This window comes from Mytilus californianus, unplaced genomic scaffold (assembly GCF_021869535.1).
Source record: "Mytilus californianus isolate M0D057914Y unplaced genomic scaffold, xbMytCali1.0.p SCAF_8, whole genome shotgun sequence".
Classification (NCBI taxonomy): domain Eukaryota; kingdom Metazoa; phylum Mollusca; class Bivalvia; order Mytilida; family Mytilidae; genus Mytilus; species Mytilus californianus.
This window is the reverse complement of record NW_026262734.1, coordinates 98,594,718-98,610,168: the sequence shown is the minus strand read 5'-3', so window position 1 is coordinate 98,610,168 and position 15,451 is coordinate 98,594,718.

Here is a 15,451-nt window from a genome sequence, read left to right as displayed (position 1 = left end):
ATTTATCTTATAGTGATATAACAAATTGACAGAGTAGTATAGTCAAATGTCGTTGTAGTATAGAACATTTGCTTTATGATATATCTCTACCCTTAATAATAGGGATAGATATGGCTTTTTTACCATACGACGATGTCTTATTGAACAATTTGTATTCAGATATTTTCTTCGGACTAAATTGAAAGGATATTGCTAGCAATTACTAGAATATCTCTCCATTAGGATACAAATATTTTAAATCAGGTCAATGGAACATTGGGTCGGTCAATGGAACATTATATAAAACCATTACAATTTACAGTATTGTATCAAATAATCTTCAATATCATGGCTAATACTAAAAAATAAAATTTCGATATTTGACTCCAATATCTTTCAGGATTACTCAATATACTAATAACAAGAAAAAAGTTGCCAACTAATTCCAGGTTTCATCATCTTTGTCATAGAAAGTTATCTTAGATTAATTCTACCATCTATAGAACATCATCAATACAGAATGGTCATTCTTAAATTCTCTTCAACTGTATTTGGCTTTTTAAACATTTTTTATTTGAGTGTCATTTCTTTATGTATACTAAACACGCGTTTTTAAATTTCTGTCAAGTTTTGGTAAAAAATTGACACATCATCAGTAAACGGTCACCATCACAAATTGGTTCACCGATACAATGTGTCTGTGTCTCAACTCACTTTTTTTTTTATTGTGTCCTATTTCCAATTCTGATATTTTGCATGAGTGTTGATCCGCATGGTTGGGGATGCATGCACAGCAGGATGTTCTTACCATTGCAACATGAACAACACACCCTTTTGCCCTCCTTTTGGATGCGATTTTATCCGGGATTTATCTTCTTTGTCGTTTAATGAGATTTTAACATCGTTAAACAACTGTTGCCTAAATTTGCAATCTCTTTTAGAAGACTACTTTCGTCTTTAGGAGATGACAAAATAATTATACAACCTCGGACAACTTCAAAATGAAATTTCAGATATCAATCTCATAAATATGAAAAGTATTACAGACAAACTTCTGATCATTTTGGATTTATATTAATTGGTGATTACATTTTTGATTCCTTTTACGCGTTTATCTTCAGTACGATACTTATAGATTATCGTTGGTCATCTCAACGAGATTGATTTTCTCGCTTGAGCCGGTACGGGTCAATCGAGTTGAGATGACCAATGATAATCTGTTTATCGCTATTTTACCTATGACCACGTTGTTAATTTCATTGAGAACGGCACGTGCGCCCTTAGTGACTGGCGATAATTTTTCATATCACTCTGCTGTGCTGAGAAAGGAAATTATCAGTCAGTAAGATCAAAGGAAATTTTCGTAAAATAATGATAATGTGTTACATTACTTAAAAATAAGAAACGCTAAATCATATTTGTAATCGACCTTTGTTATAACCTGTATATATATATATATATATAGTCCTACGCCAGCCATTATAAATAATCAATACAGTTATATACAAACACGGATGTCTTACACTTATTAATAACAAAACAGTTTTGTGTAGTCATTGTTAAAACACATTCCATACGGTTGGTCAATACCATCGTCATTGTTCATCATTTATTCACAGTTTTTCCCATCTGGTGACATTCTATGTATGTTGCTGTCATAGTAACCACCGTAATAAACGTTACTTTGTCTATCGCGTGTTACTCCTGCTGTACCAGACACGTCCTAACTGTATACTACTGTTCCATCTAATTTGATACACGGGAGTTTGTTAGGACATCTAACAATGAACTGCTCGTGATTATCATCGTAACTATGACATAGTAAATTTTATCAGGTCCATGTGTAATTGAGATAGAATTGTCCCATTGGTGTCTAATGTTTTTATAGTATCGCCGCCTACACCACCAACGTGAACTCTGCCATGTCCAGCAGTGGTACCAAAACATGTAAATTCAAAATTAACTTTGTCGCAGTTTGTCATCGTTGTCGTGTTCATGAATTGAAAAGATTTCTCTTCAGGCAAGGTAACACAAGCTCTGTCTGTGCCAGGTATCATAGCAACACAAAATGGACTACTGGAAAACGTAATCGCATTCTTATAATCCTTACATTTACTGTAGACATACAGTTTCGGATCTGATGACACATCATTAGTCAGTAGCAGCTTATTGTCCGTTGTGATGCATCTTTAAGAATATATTTCACCCCAGTTTTGAGTTTAATTCAGTATCCTTTTCAAACCCAACATTACTTTTTCTTGATTCTGCAATGATTTGGGCCTGCTGAAATTACTTGATATATGTATTGAACTTGACATGGGTTGACAGTTTCGACAGTGGTTCAAATGAATCAATCTTTGTTTTAACTTTCTTTTCATCGAAGTTTATTTCGATCTCTTGTGAATTGGGTACCATCTGCAGAACTTTTGCTTCGGTGTAATTTTGGACCTTTGTTACATGTTGGTGCAAGGCTATAAATAACTGATTATTTGACCCATGATCTTTCAGAAAAAATCAATTTCATCCTCAGTTGCTTTTAAGTTGTCCAGAACATGTGTTATTTCTACTTTTGTTTGTTGATTTCAATCTCGTGTTTCCGTTGGAGAGATGACAGTTTGCATGGAAATCGTGTTCAAGATTATCTATTTGTTTCAATAATCGGGATTTAACTTCACTGATCTGTTTGGTTATTACTGATTTAGTTTTCAGACGTAATTGTAAGTTTGACTCTCTGTTATCGTGTAAATTATTTAATGTTGTAATCAGGTGTTTTATGTCCTGCATAACGTCGGTGAATAGTGCAGACTTTTTAACATCTTTCGAGACATGTTTTTTTATATACACCTTTTTTAATTTACCAACAAAGAAAGTAAATACAAGCCAGTCGAGCGTACTTTAAGGGGGCTCGCGGGTTCAAATTTTCGCGCCAACTGCGCAGGAAGTTGTGCATCGATATCGCAAGTCATCCTATTGTCGTAATTGTCAATAATAATTAATTTTGATTATTATAAATAATCTATTTGATTTAAATATATAACAAAAGAATGTTGTTATCGAAAACTGTAATTCTAGAATTTTACAAAAAAAATTTATTGCTATTTTCATTGTTGCAAATGCACGTCCGTTTTGTGGTAATGGCATGTTCTTGCCGGCGTGAGAGGATAAACACAAGATAAATCGCAATAATCGAACACGTGGGCTGCTTTTCATGAATACTGAAACAAAGATCGAAAAAATTAGAACACAATCTTCATTTTAGTATCTTCTGAAGCAGTTTCACACTTGTTTTACACTAGAAAAGAACCCGGAAATATGCGTAAAATGTATGTAATATTTTGTAAACAAACAATGAATAATGTAAGTAATTCTTCTTTAAGTTTCTAGCGATGCGATCCTTCGTTTATTGAAGATATATTTTACATCGTGTTCAAATGATCCCAGCACAAGAATGATTCACGACCATAAAATCATTTAAAAGTTTTTTTTTTTAACGGAAATGGAAAAAAAGCAAAAAACACGGACACACATTATTAAATGTGTATTATAAATTATATAATATTGAGAATGGAAACGGGGAAAATTATATGTCAGGACAACAATGCGATCAAATAGCAGAAGATGACCCGTGGCCACTATGGGTATAATGGGTCTTCAACACAGCGAGAAAATCCAGCTCCTGGAGGCAGGGTCTTGCTAGCCCCTAAACAATGATGTATTGTCCAGAGAAAATGGACGTCACACTTAACGCCAAAACATAAATAAACCAAAAAATAAAATACAAACAAGACTAAAAAAGACTAGAATTTCACGACTTGGGACAGGGTGAGGCGCAAACAATATTTAAGCGAGGTTAAACATGTTTTGTCAGAAGTTAACCCTCCACTGTCAGTAACCAATGTGGAATAAGCAAAAACACAGCAATAATACCCACACTAAAATGAGTGATGCTCAATGTACAATGTACTTGTGGTAAATGTTATGACACATTTTTTACAGACCACTTAGGGTCCAGGAGTCGTTTTCACATTAACATGGTTAATCTTACAACTAAGATCGACAGTACAATGTAATTCATAAACAATTCATATACGATAAATGTTAGTTGTGAGTTTTTATAAAACCGACTCCTTGTGTGTTGACTAAATCACCATTTATTTGCAACTTGGCAGTTGTGTTATATATAAAAAAAAAAAGAAGATGTGGTATGATTGCCAATGAGACAACTCTCCACAAGACCAAATGACACAGAAATTAACAACTATAGGTCACCGTACGACCTTCAACAATGAACAAAGCCCATACCGCGAATATAAAGTCAGCTATAAAAGGCCCCAAAATGGCAAATGTAAAACAATTCAAACGAGAAAACTAACGGTCTAATTTATGTACAAAAAATGAACCAATAACAAAAATGTGACACACCAACAAACGACAACCACTGCATTACAGGCTCCTGACTTGGGACAAGCACATACATACAGAATGTTGTCTACATAGACACTATAGGTAAATTAATATTAATGACTATTTGATTTTTCGGGGATAACGGCAGGGGTTTCTTTTGCAAACAGAATTTTCATTTACTCTGTTGTTAGTTTAGATTATTAGTTCCCTACCAACGAAGTCGAATGGGACTTTTGGTTTGCACTTTGTCAGTCAGTCTGTCTGTCCATCAATCAGTAACCCCACCATTCTCTTTTTAAAAAATTCTGGGTCCCTCCTGTAGATTATTCATGTAAAACTTGGCACATATACTGTGTTAATTATTTAATGATAACATGGATAAGGTGAGGTGCATATTGAACTATATATTTCAAACAATTTACTGTTGTATTAAAATTTTGTTCTCTTTGTTAAATTTTATGTAAAATGTCTTAATTAAGGTATATCAGTATGTGTTTTGCTAGAACAGTACACTTTTCATGGACATAATTAAAAAGTTAGATTAATTCAAATCAGGCTATCCTTATAAATTAGTTGGAATTGAAAAAGGAGGGTACATGTAATAGTTCTTATAATTATTTTCACAGTGGCAAAATGTAAAAGGTTATTCATGTTATTTCATGATTCATTACTTTTATATTTTCTTTATTACATACTAATGAATGTACATTTTTGTATTTTTTAACATATGGGAAGTGAACGTCCATATTTTGAGTTAGAGCTGGTAGATATTCTATGATTTTAATATATATTTTTGTCTAAAAGTAGAACATTATATAAAAAAAAGATGTGGTACCGTATGATATCCAATAAAACAAAAGAACAAATGACACAGAAATTAACAACTATAGGTCACTGTACCGCATTCGACAATGAGCAAAGCCCATACCACATAGTCAGATTTAAAAGGCCCGCAAAAATTTAATTGAGAAAGTGCAAGTCTAGTGTGTTTTTATTATATTTTCATTTACCAGGTATTGTCTGAAAGAACTGCAGGTAACAAAATGTTACAAATATGTTTCCAGGATTTCGAAAAAAGGGGCAAAAGGCTTCCCAAACCAGGCAACGGTTGAAGTGGGACATGTAAAAAGGCTATGAATTAACCATATATGTACCTCCCCTAAATCCACCTCTTTAAAATAATGAAATAATTTTATTTTCAAACTGAATAGACATTTTTTATAGACTTTGCATGACCTTAGACATGTTAGATTAGGGAATTATAAAAGAGTTGACAAAGTAAATATACAATCTTTATTAAAGACAATACTGACATATCCATTTTAATCATGTAGCTTAGGTAGTTTATTTTTTATATTTTTTTATTTAACAATGTTAAATGCCCTAATATATTATGTAGCATGTATGTAAAGCAATTCAATGAAGAATCATTCAGTGTATCAAGGATTCAAGATTTATTACAATTATTCAAAATTTAAATTAATGTGTGCCTGAAAAATACAAGATTATCAAAAGAAGGTGGCTTTACATGCATGATGCATGACATTAAAATGTTTTTTTTCTACCAATTTAAAATTTTTAAGGTTTTTTAATTCTTCATGAATATAAAACGTGCTTGGCCATGTATAATTGAATAGAAAAAAAAACCGACAGTGCAAGGGCTGTATAGCCAGTCAAGGTCGTTAAAAACTCCCATCATCATCATGATTGAAAAAAAGTTATTTGGTCAATTTAGGCAATAACGCATATTTACACATAAAAATTAATACAGAAGCTATAGGAAATAGATTGTTTTTGCATATGTTAAGAAGTACAATGTATGCTGATGCAATATATTTTCAATTTTTAGTGGAAAACTTGCGTGTTATTTTAGTCCCAATTGTCATACACATGTTCATTGTATTTGGTGAACTTACTATCCTACCAGAGAAAATAAAAGTAGTATATGAAACGAAACAGGTACACTTATCAACATAATTTACTGTTGAGAACTTTATAAATCTCAAAAACACTGTTTTAGCATAAAAAACATGTGTGCACTTAAATTAATTGTAAGAGGGAGGAAGGGGGGGGGGACAAGTATTTGCATAACTGATTATACAGAACAGGATTTTTGAAAAATTGGCACACTGTGAAAAGAAAATCATAAGGTTATATGAATAGAATAAACCTGTGAAGTTGGCCTGCTACTAATCAAACCATGCTTTTCAACATTTTTAAATTAGTTAAATATTTAGGGGAATTTATTGAATCTAAATAAGTAATTTATGGGAACTGAAATTTGATCATAAATGAGTAGTTTTGTCACAATACTGCATGTTGTTATTTATATTTATTTGAAAAAGTTACCAAGATTGGATTTTATTATGCCCTGCCACAAATGTGGATGGATTATATAGATTGATACTAGTATACCTCTGTCAGTCCATAAGTATGTACATCCCTTTCCAGTAAAGTTTTGCATTTATCTCTATTTCTCAGAAACTAATGGTAATATATCAGTGATATTTTTTCTCCACAGACATCTTGTATACTAGTAGTACTATACATTACAATGTACTTGAGTCACTTTGACCTACATTTATTGCTTTTGTGTCTTTGGTTAAGTCTTGTGTTTAGGTTTATTTCACAGAAACCTATTGTGATATATCATCACTACAGTATTCTTTTATGATACCACACAGGTCATCAACAATTTGATTACTGTGACCTACATTTAATGGCAGGACATCCTGTGTCTTATAGACACATTTTCTATTTAATACAAATCTAAAAACACACTATTTAACCTGAAATTTTTTATGTATGTAATTTCAAAAAGCATAAAACGGATAAATTGACAGATATAAAAAAGGATTAAATGGCGGGTGTATCAGGTTCAACTATCTCATGTATTAATTTTTATACATAAACAAGTACTAGGAAATGAAAGAAGAATTTGTCCATGTCAAACTTAGATATGCTCCTGTAATAATTCCATTATACAACAAACATAGAAGCTGTCCTGTGTGCTATATTTGTCAGCATTGTGTATAAAATTTCAAATATATATAAAAAGGTGGGATATACTGGGCATGATTGCCACTGAGAAAACCTGCTACCAGAGACCAAAAGAGATAGAAGTTAAGAGTTATATGTACCCCAATGGCCTTCAACAATGAGCCAACTCCATACCGTTTGGCAAGCTATAAAACCAAATGACAAATGTAAGGCAATTCAAACATGTCAAAACAGCCTGATTTATGTACAAAACACCAATAAAATAAAAATACCTTGCAAAGTTTCACCAAAATTGGAATACTAATGTTAGAGGTCCCTGAGGTGGGATATTTATTGCAGATGAAGGATTGTTTTGTAAACCGAAAAATCAGTTCAAGTCAGGTGTCTGAGTGAGTCTCTAGGTTTCATAAAAAAGGCAAGTTTTATTACAATCAAGCAAGAGATACTAAAATTATCAACTGAAACCAGTGGTTTTAAACAAGTGAACGGGCAGACAAACTAAGAACTATTTGCCTCAGGGATTCCACAGTCCATAGAAATATGCAGGTTCTAAAAAAAAACACCCCTATTGTAATAGATACTGCCTGCTCATTTTTCAAATTGTTTGGTATTGAATTTGAACTGAAAATTATAAAAAATCCCAAAAAATAGTGATTTTCCATTTTGACTGCTGGTTGCCATGGCAACCAATAAGCAAATCAACTTTTTGGAAATGTTATATATATTATAAATGATCTTACATGTATAGAAGGTATAACTAGTTTTTATAACCAGGTCTTTCTATATCTGGTTTCAAAATTAGAAAAATGTGTAAAAGACAGAGTTATCTCCCTTTTTGAAAAAATGCTCATTATTTTTAATGATGTACATTTTTTGTCTTAACTAGACGGTGACTTGTTGATTTTACTTTTTATTATTTAAAAAGACTATTTCAGCAACTGAAAAACACAAACATTAAAAAATCCTATATTAGGTTTCATGAGAAATTCTTCAAAAAAGATGGCTATGCATTCATTTCCCTATCATTTCTATAGTAATCTTGAATGAAAACCAATAAACTTGAACCCTTCAAAAAAATTTAACTAGATGGTGAACCCATTTTTTTATTTTTATTTTCCACTTAATATATGATAAAGTTCATTTATAAAAAGTATTAGCCAAATCCTATATTAGATATTTATACCACCCAGCCACCTTAATTATGGCAAATAACACCTTTAAGAACAATCAAGACAAAACTCAATATGATAAAAGACATCCATGTATGTACGCCTAACGTTAAAAGACTCAGAGATAAAGAAAACAGAGCAAGATTTTATCAGGGGATAAAAAATAAAAAATGTCCTATAACTTTTATAAAAGAAAAAAGTAAAACTGTCATATTCCTGACTTGGTACAGGCATTTCCTTATGTAGAAAATGGTGCATTAAACCTGGTATTTAAGCTTAACCTCTCACTTGTATGAACAGAGGCGAATTAACGGTAATCGATGTCATTCGTTTTCTAAAACAATTTTATGCCATTTTGTCATTTCTTGGCTTTTGATAGCTGACTATACAGTTCGGGTTTTACTTATTGTGGCAACGGAAAAGATAAGAAACACGCATTATTGTATACATTTTAAGTCTAAGCGTTCACAAATAACAAATACATTTTTAAATATTTTTTATGAAAACAGGTACATTTTAATTCGCTTTATAAACGGAAACATATAGACAAAAAAAATAATAATATTATGTTAACAAATCACCTATCTGACTTGAACATTTAGTTAGTCAAATCTAGCGCTCTTTGTTTACTGGGCCTAAAGGTGGTAGAAAAACAGGACAAGTTTGTCGACTTTTCACCAAAATCTCTATTTTGGCATATTTTGAGTATGGTTGATTAAACCTAGTTTATACATGTCAAGGTTTTATTAGAAAATCACGACAAAGATAGTTCTATGTAACTTTCTTACATGTCTTTTTCTCGACTTGAGGAACTTTTTATCTTGAAACAGTGGCATTAATTTGCGAGTCAAAAAGGTCCCTTCAAAAAGGTCCCTTATTGAACTCACTCCCTTAAAACAAGAGAAAACCAACGATCTGACTAATGCAAAAATTTTTAAATGAAAAACAACTTTGACAGACAACAACTTACTACAATCACTGGATTACAGGCTCCTTGTTCAAACATAAAAAATGATGCGGGTTTAAACATGTGTTTAGCCCTTACCATCCCCTAACCTAGCTTGGACAGTATTGTAAAAGCAAAAGATAAGAACAAACTGTAAAAATCATTTAGAAAGGATTTAATGCATGAGATGTGTACTATGTTTTGTACTAAGCTTCAAGGAAAGCACTTTTTAAAATTTCAAACTATAGAAGGAAATTAATTATTTTGTATGTTTGTGAATAAAATGATGTTGAAAATATTTTTCACAGTACAGAGAAAGATCTTGTAGGTTTCAGATGATCAAGTAAGAGTATGTTTCAGACTGTCTGTTTCTACATCGAAAATAATACTACTATTGTTTTTTTATGAGAATATATACATTAGAAAATAGAAATGAAACATCGAGTCAATTTTTTTTGCAAATATACAGTATTACCGAATTCGAACTAACCACTACAACATCCAATAGAATATCCCGTTTTGAAATAATTTAGAAACTAAATCTATTGGAATTCGAAGTATTGTCAAAGCAACTTTAGATTGCCTTTATGAAAACAATAAAATTTAACGCATTCAAGTCTGTGTTACGGATTGTTACGGATTGTTACCGATGGTTCATTTTCTCGATTATGTTCTTGACAAAATATATCGTTTCGGAAAAAATCATTAATAATTTATAGGATGATTTTTATTAGCATCTAGTCTATACAAAATAGTCAAATAAAAGGGAATATTTTAAAATGCATTTCCAATATTTTCTTCTTCCCTCAATTCAAGATGTTACATAGATTTAGTTTCTAAATTATTTCAAAACGGGATATTCTATTGAAGTTATATTCGAATTTTGTTAATAGTGAACAAAAAGGTATTTCGCAGCCACTCAAAATAAGGAAGATATATATTAGTTTTGTTGATTAAGTGGAAAATATTGTCCAACAATAGAGTGAAAAAAACATTGCTGATCATGTACAAATATCTTCTAGGATTGTTGTTTTCATTAATCTGCTGTGGTAACGTAATATTTTATTGACGCACATTTATATTGTAGGATGACTGTATTTACATTTTTAAGTTGTGTTATCTACATAATAATTCTAACACCCTTTGGAAACCAATATATATGCAACAATTCCAAACGTGTCCATGCCCAAATGTGTCCGATAATAGTTACTCGCCGAAACGTGCCCACTTTAAAAACACAGAACGTCTCAAAACATTTAGCTCTAATATGTCCTCAGTGACGCCAATAACGTTTTCAACAACTCAACATGATTTATGATACCGAGTTTTGCAAGATTCTAAAAAATAAAAAGTCACTATCCAAGAACACCTGCAGGAAAGGTGTAGAGATGCGTATATACAAACAGACACCAAATAGGAAAAAGAATAGTACAATATATTTTTACTTGCAGTGGTTTTAATATTGTTTTAAATTTTAAATTGAGGCACTTCACAATTAAGAATTCAACTATTGATTAAGTGGTTATTTATAAGCATTAGATTGTTCAACGCCGGTTGCTTTTATTTAGCAAGATTTCAACATTAGTTCTTTACTAGTGGCATGCAAATTTAGAGTGAACATAAAAATCGCAATTTATTAGTCTTAAACATTTAATATATCGTTTTGTTAGTGAGTTATTTTGTGGTGATACCTAACTATCTTAATAATAGATAATGTGTGATTCGGGCACGTTTGGATGGATGGACACATTTGCTAATAAATATGCAAAACATAGATATAAGAAGATGTGGTATGAGTGCCAATGAGACAACTCTCCATCCAAGTCACAATTTATAAAAGTAAACCATTATAGGTCAAAGTACGGTCTTCAACACGGAGCCTTGGCTCACACCGCACAGCAAGCTATTAAGGGTCCCAAAAATTACTAGTGTAAAACCATTCAAACTGGAAAACCAACGGTCTAATCTACATAAAAAACGAGAAACGAGAAACACTTATGAACCACATCAACAAACGACAACTACTAAACATCAGAATCCTGACTTAGGACAGGTGCAATCAATTGCAGCGCGATAAAACGTTTTAATGGTACCAAACCTTCACCCTTATCTGAAACAATAGTGTAACATCACAACATAGAAAGACACACTATAAAATATCAATTGAAATGGCATAACTCAATCAAAAGACATATTAGCACAAGTGAACATACACTGAACGAATAAATTTGATCTATGATACAATGTAAATACAAAATCAATAAAATAAGGGATGAATAATTAAAGTAACAGTATAATACTGCTGTGAAATGTTAAACAATTTCAGAAAAACAACAATAACCTTAAACAATTTACAATAATATATAACAGAGGTAAATGAAAATAATTTTGTTGTTAGGTATACAGTTTAAAAGGAGAAAGGAATGTCTAGTTATCAAGGAAAGCTGAGTAACAAATTCCATTACATCCTGTGACGCGAGGTACTGCAACAACACGATCACATAGCTTACCTTTTGATACTGCCATTTTAATCGACATCTTTTCACACTTTCAAATTAAATCACTGCGTATCTGTGATTGAAAGAAACCAAACATTAATGATTACAAGACTTCCAATTAAAGAATATAACATAACGATTGCTTGATAATCCTTTTTATTTCTATTCTTAGATGAGAAGATAGATTTATTTACTTCAAAATTTCATAAAAGACTTATTTTACAAATTGTGATTGGATGGAGAGTTGTCTCATTTGCACTCATACCACATCTTCTTATATCTATATATTATGTCTTCAATCTCATTACAACGAACATACTGGATAAAGGTTATTCAAGAAACATGTATCGTGCTCTGAAATCGTTATCATACATTAATGTGTATTTAAGAAATTTTCTTCAATGTACTTATGTAACATATATTTTTTAAAAGTAAAACTAATAGAGAGTTTTATCCATTTTAAAGCATGTATCATTTTCGCACCGTAAATTTTACCTATAAAAAAATAAGATAATGGTTGCTCCATACACCATTCTTGTAGGTTGCACTTCTGTAAATATATCCAATGCAATTTCCCATATGAACTCCTTTTACAGCTAAAACTGTACCACTTTTACTACAAATTAAATCCTAGAATGGAAAGCTCATATACATTACTATTTTTTCAAAGGTCAAAATATAGGGTTGTGCGCCATAATTTCAACATTTATATGCCCCGAACTTCTAAGCGTTTCACCTTATACTAAAATTCTGTACTACACCTCCCTTGACTTAGGGTCTTCCTCAGATTTAAATTTCGCCGCTACCCATCTATATTTAAACTGGTAACATTCCAAAGTTATGTTTCACGAGATGAAACATAGAGATCTTATCTGGGAACCAGTAGGTAAAAAAAACCAAAACATCTATGAATATCATATATCTCATCAAAAGAGGTGTGGTTTGTGAAACAGCTGTATTTACAAAGTGCAACCTATACTAACATTCATTCAAATAGAAAAATGGTTTATACCGCCATATTCTGTATGTGCCTGTCCCAATTCAGGAGCCTGTTATTCAGTGGTTGTTGTTTGTTTCTGTGCATCATATTTGTTTTTCGTTCATTATTTTGTACCATATATTAGGCAGATAGTTTTCTTGTTTGAATTGTTTTACGTTTGTCATTCGGGGCCTTTTATAGCAGACTATGGGGTATGGGTTTTGCTCATTGTTGAAGACCGAAAGGTGATCTATAGTTATTAATTTCTGTGTCATTTGGTCTCTTGTGGAGATTTGTCTCATTGGCAATCATACCACATCTTCTTATTTTTATATTGTAAACTTTGAGTTTATGCTGAGTTTTCATAGCAAAAGCCCAGGATTTTCTCAATCTTCATGAAATATATATAAAACTTTATATTTTCTTTAATTTCATTAAGACTGAAGATAAACCAGATTTGGTGAAACTCAACATGTTCTTTTTTCACCCAATATAGGATGCATTTCTGTAAATATATGCAATGCAATGTCCTATAGGAACTCCATTTACGGCTAAAACTGTACCACTTTTACTATATTTTTCTTAAAATTTCCTGTACCAAGTCAGGAATATGGCAGTTGTAATCAGACAGTCCGTTGATATGTATGTTGGCGTTTGATTTTGTTGTAGTTCAGTGTTTCTGTTGTTCCGTTGTTTTCCTCTTATAGTTGATGTGTTTTCTTTGGTTTTAGATTGTTTCCCGGATTTGTTTTCGCTCAATCGAATTATGACTATTGAACAGCGGTATACTACTGTTGCCTTTATCTACTATGAAGTTTCGTAAAAAAATAATATCCTAGAATGGAAAGCTCATATGCACTACTATTTTTTCAAAGGTCAAAATATAGGGCTGTGCGCCATATTTTTAACATTTATATACCCGAACTTTTAAGAGTTTCACCTTATACTAAAATTCTGTACTACCCGTTCCTTCGCCTAGGGTCTTCCTCTGAATTCAATTTCGCCGCTATCCATGTGTATTTATAATGGTAACATTCCCAAGTTATGTCTCTACGAGTTGCATCATAGAGATCTTATCTAGGAACCAGTCGGTAAACAAAACAAAATATCTATGAATAATATATATCTCCCTAAAAGAGGCGCGGTTTGTGAAACAGCTGTATTTACGAAGAGCAAACTGTACCTTACCTTTATAATGAGGACTACTGTATACGATGATTATTGCCATAAGTACTTTGACACTCGATCCATCAGCTAATATACAAGTATGATAATCATCTAATAAATAATTTGTACTAAACTTTTCTTGATAACAACTCCATTACATCTTGTATAATGAGGTACTGTAACAACACGGTCACCTATAGCCAGCTTACCTTTTGCCACTGACATTTTAATTGACATCCTTTCACACTCTGAAGGTCTGAAAGCTTACCAAAGATTTAAACAGACTTGTTCATCTGGGATATAGTTAAGGAACTGTTGTCAAGTCATTAAAGATGACATTTTGTAGAATTACTATTGAATTATTCGAAGGGTCTTTGCACTGAAATAAACAGATTTAATCTAAAACCATTTGTTGTGATGATGTATGTCCTTGTTGATTTTTCAACCTTTCTTTTCGTATAACGCTTAGCCTTACTCCGTCGGCCACTGCTTTGTACACTACCAACCTTGTTCCTTAATAATGGACAATAAGATATCAAGTCATCTGATTTGTTACAATAAAAACACAACTTTCTGTCCACCACTACCGTCTACGAGTCTTTTTCTATCTCTATAACTTACTCCTGACGGTTCCTAAATCTGTTAGGTTTTTGGACTTGGACTTACCTTTTTGAATCAATTCAAAGTGAGTCTATATTTTTAAGCCTTGCTTTCTTAAATGAATCACCGTTCCTAGTCGTCTCATCTATAAACTCTCTCTTTTAAAAACAACGTTACCACGTTATTACTAGTAAGTAAAAACTGGTCTTTTAATATAAGATTCTGAAGTCCATCAAACGTCTTTAAAACATTTGACACTTCAATCCATGTACTAAAATAACTTCCAAAACGAACAGAAAACTGCTGAAATATTTCACCAGACTCTAACCGACAAGATCTTGACTTAATTCTGCCTAAAACCTCCTTCGGTCATGTTAAAACTTTATAATAAACATGTCTTAAAATCATCATATATAATCAACGCTTGATCTGATGTGAACCAAGCAAACATATTTAATGCATTATTTTTCTGAAGTGCACTCAAACGAGCGGTCCATATTGAGTTGTCTCATTTTTGCGATAAATAAAGGCAACAGTAGTATACCACTGTTCAATAGTCTACAATCGATTAAGAGGAAACAAATAATTCGGTTTACAATTTAAAACTGAGGGAAACACATCAACTATAAGAGGAAAACAACTGCCATATTTCTGACTTGGAACAGGACAGTTTAAGAAAAATGGTGGGTTGAACCTGGTCTCATGGATA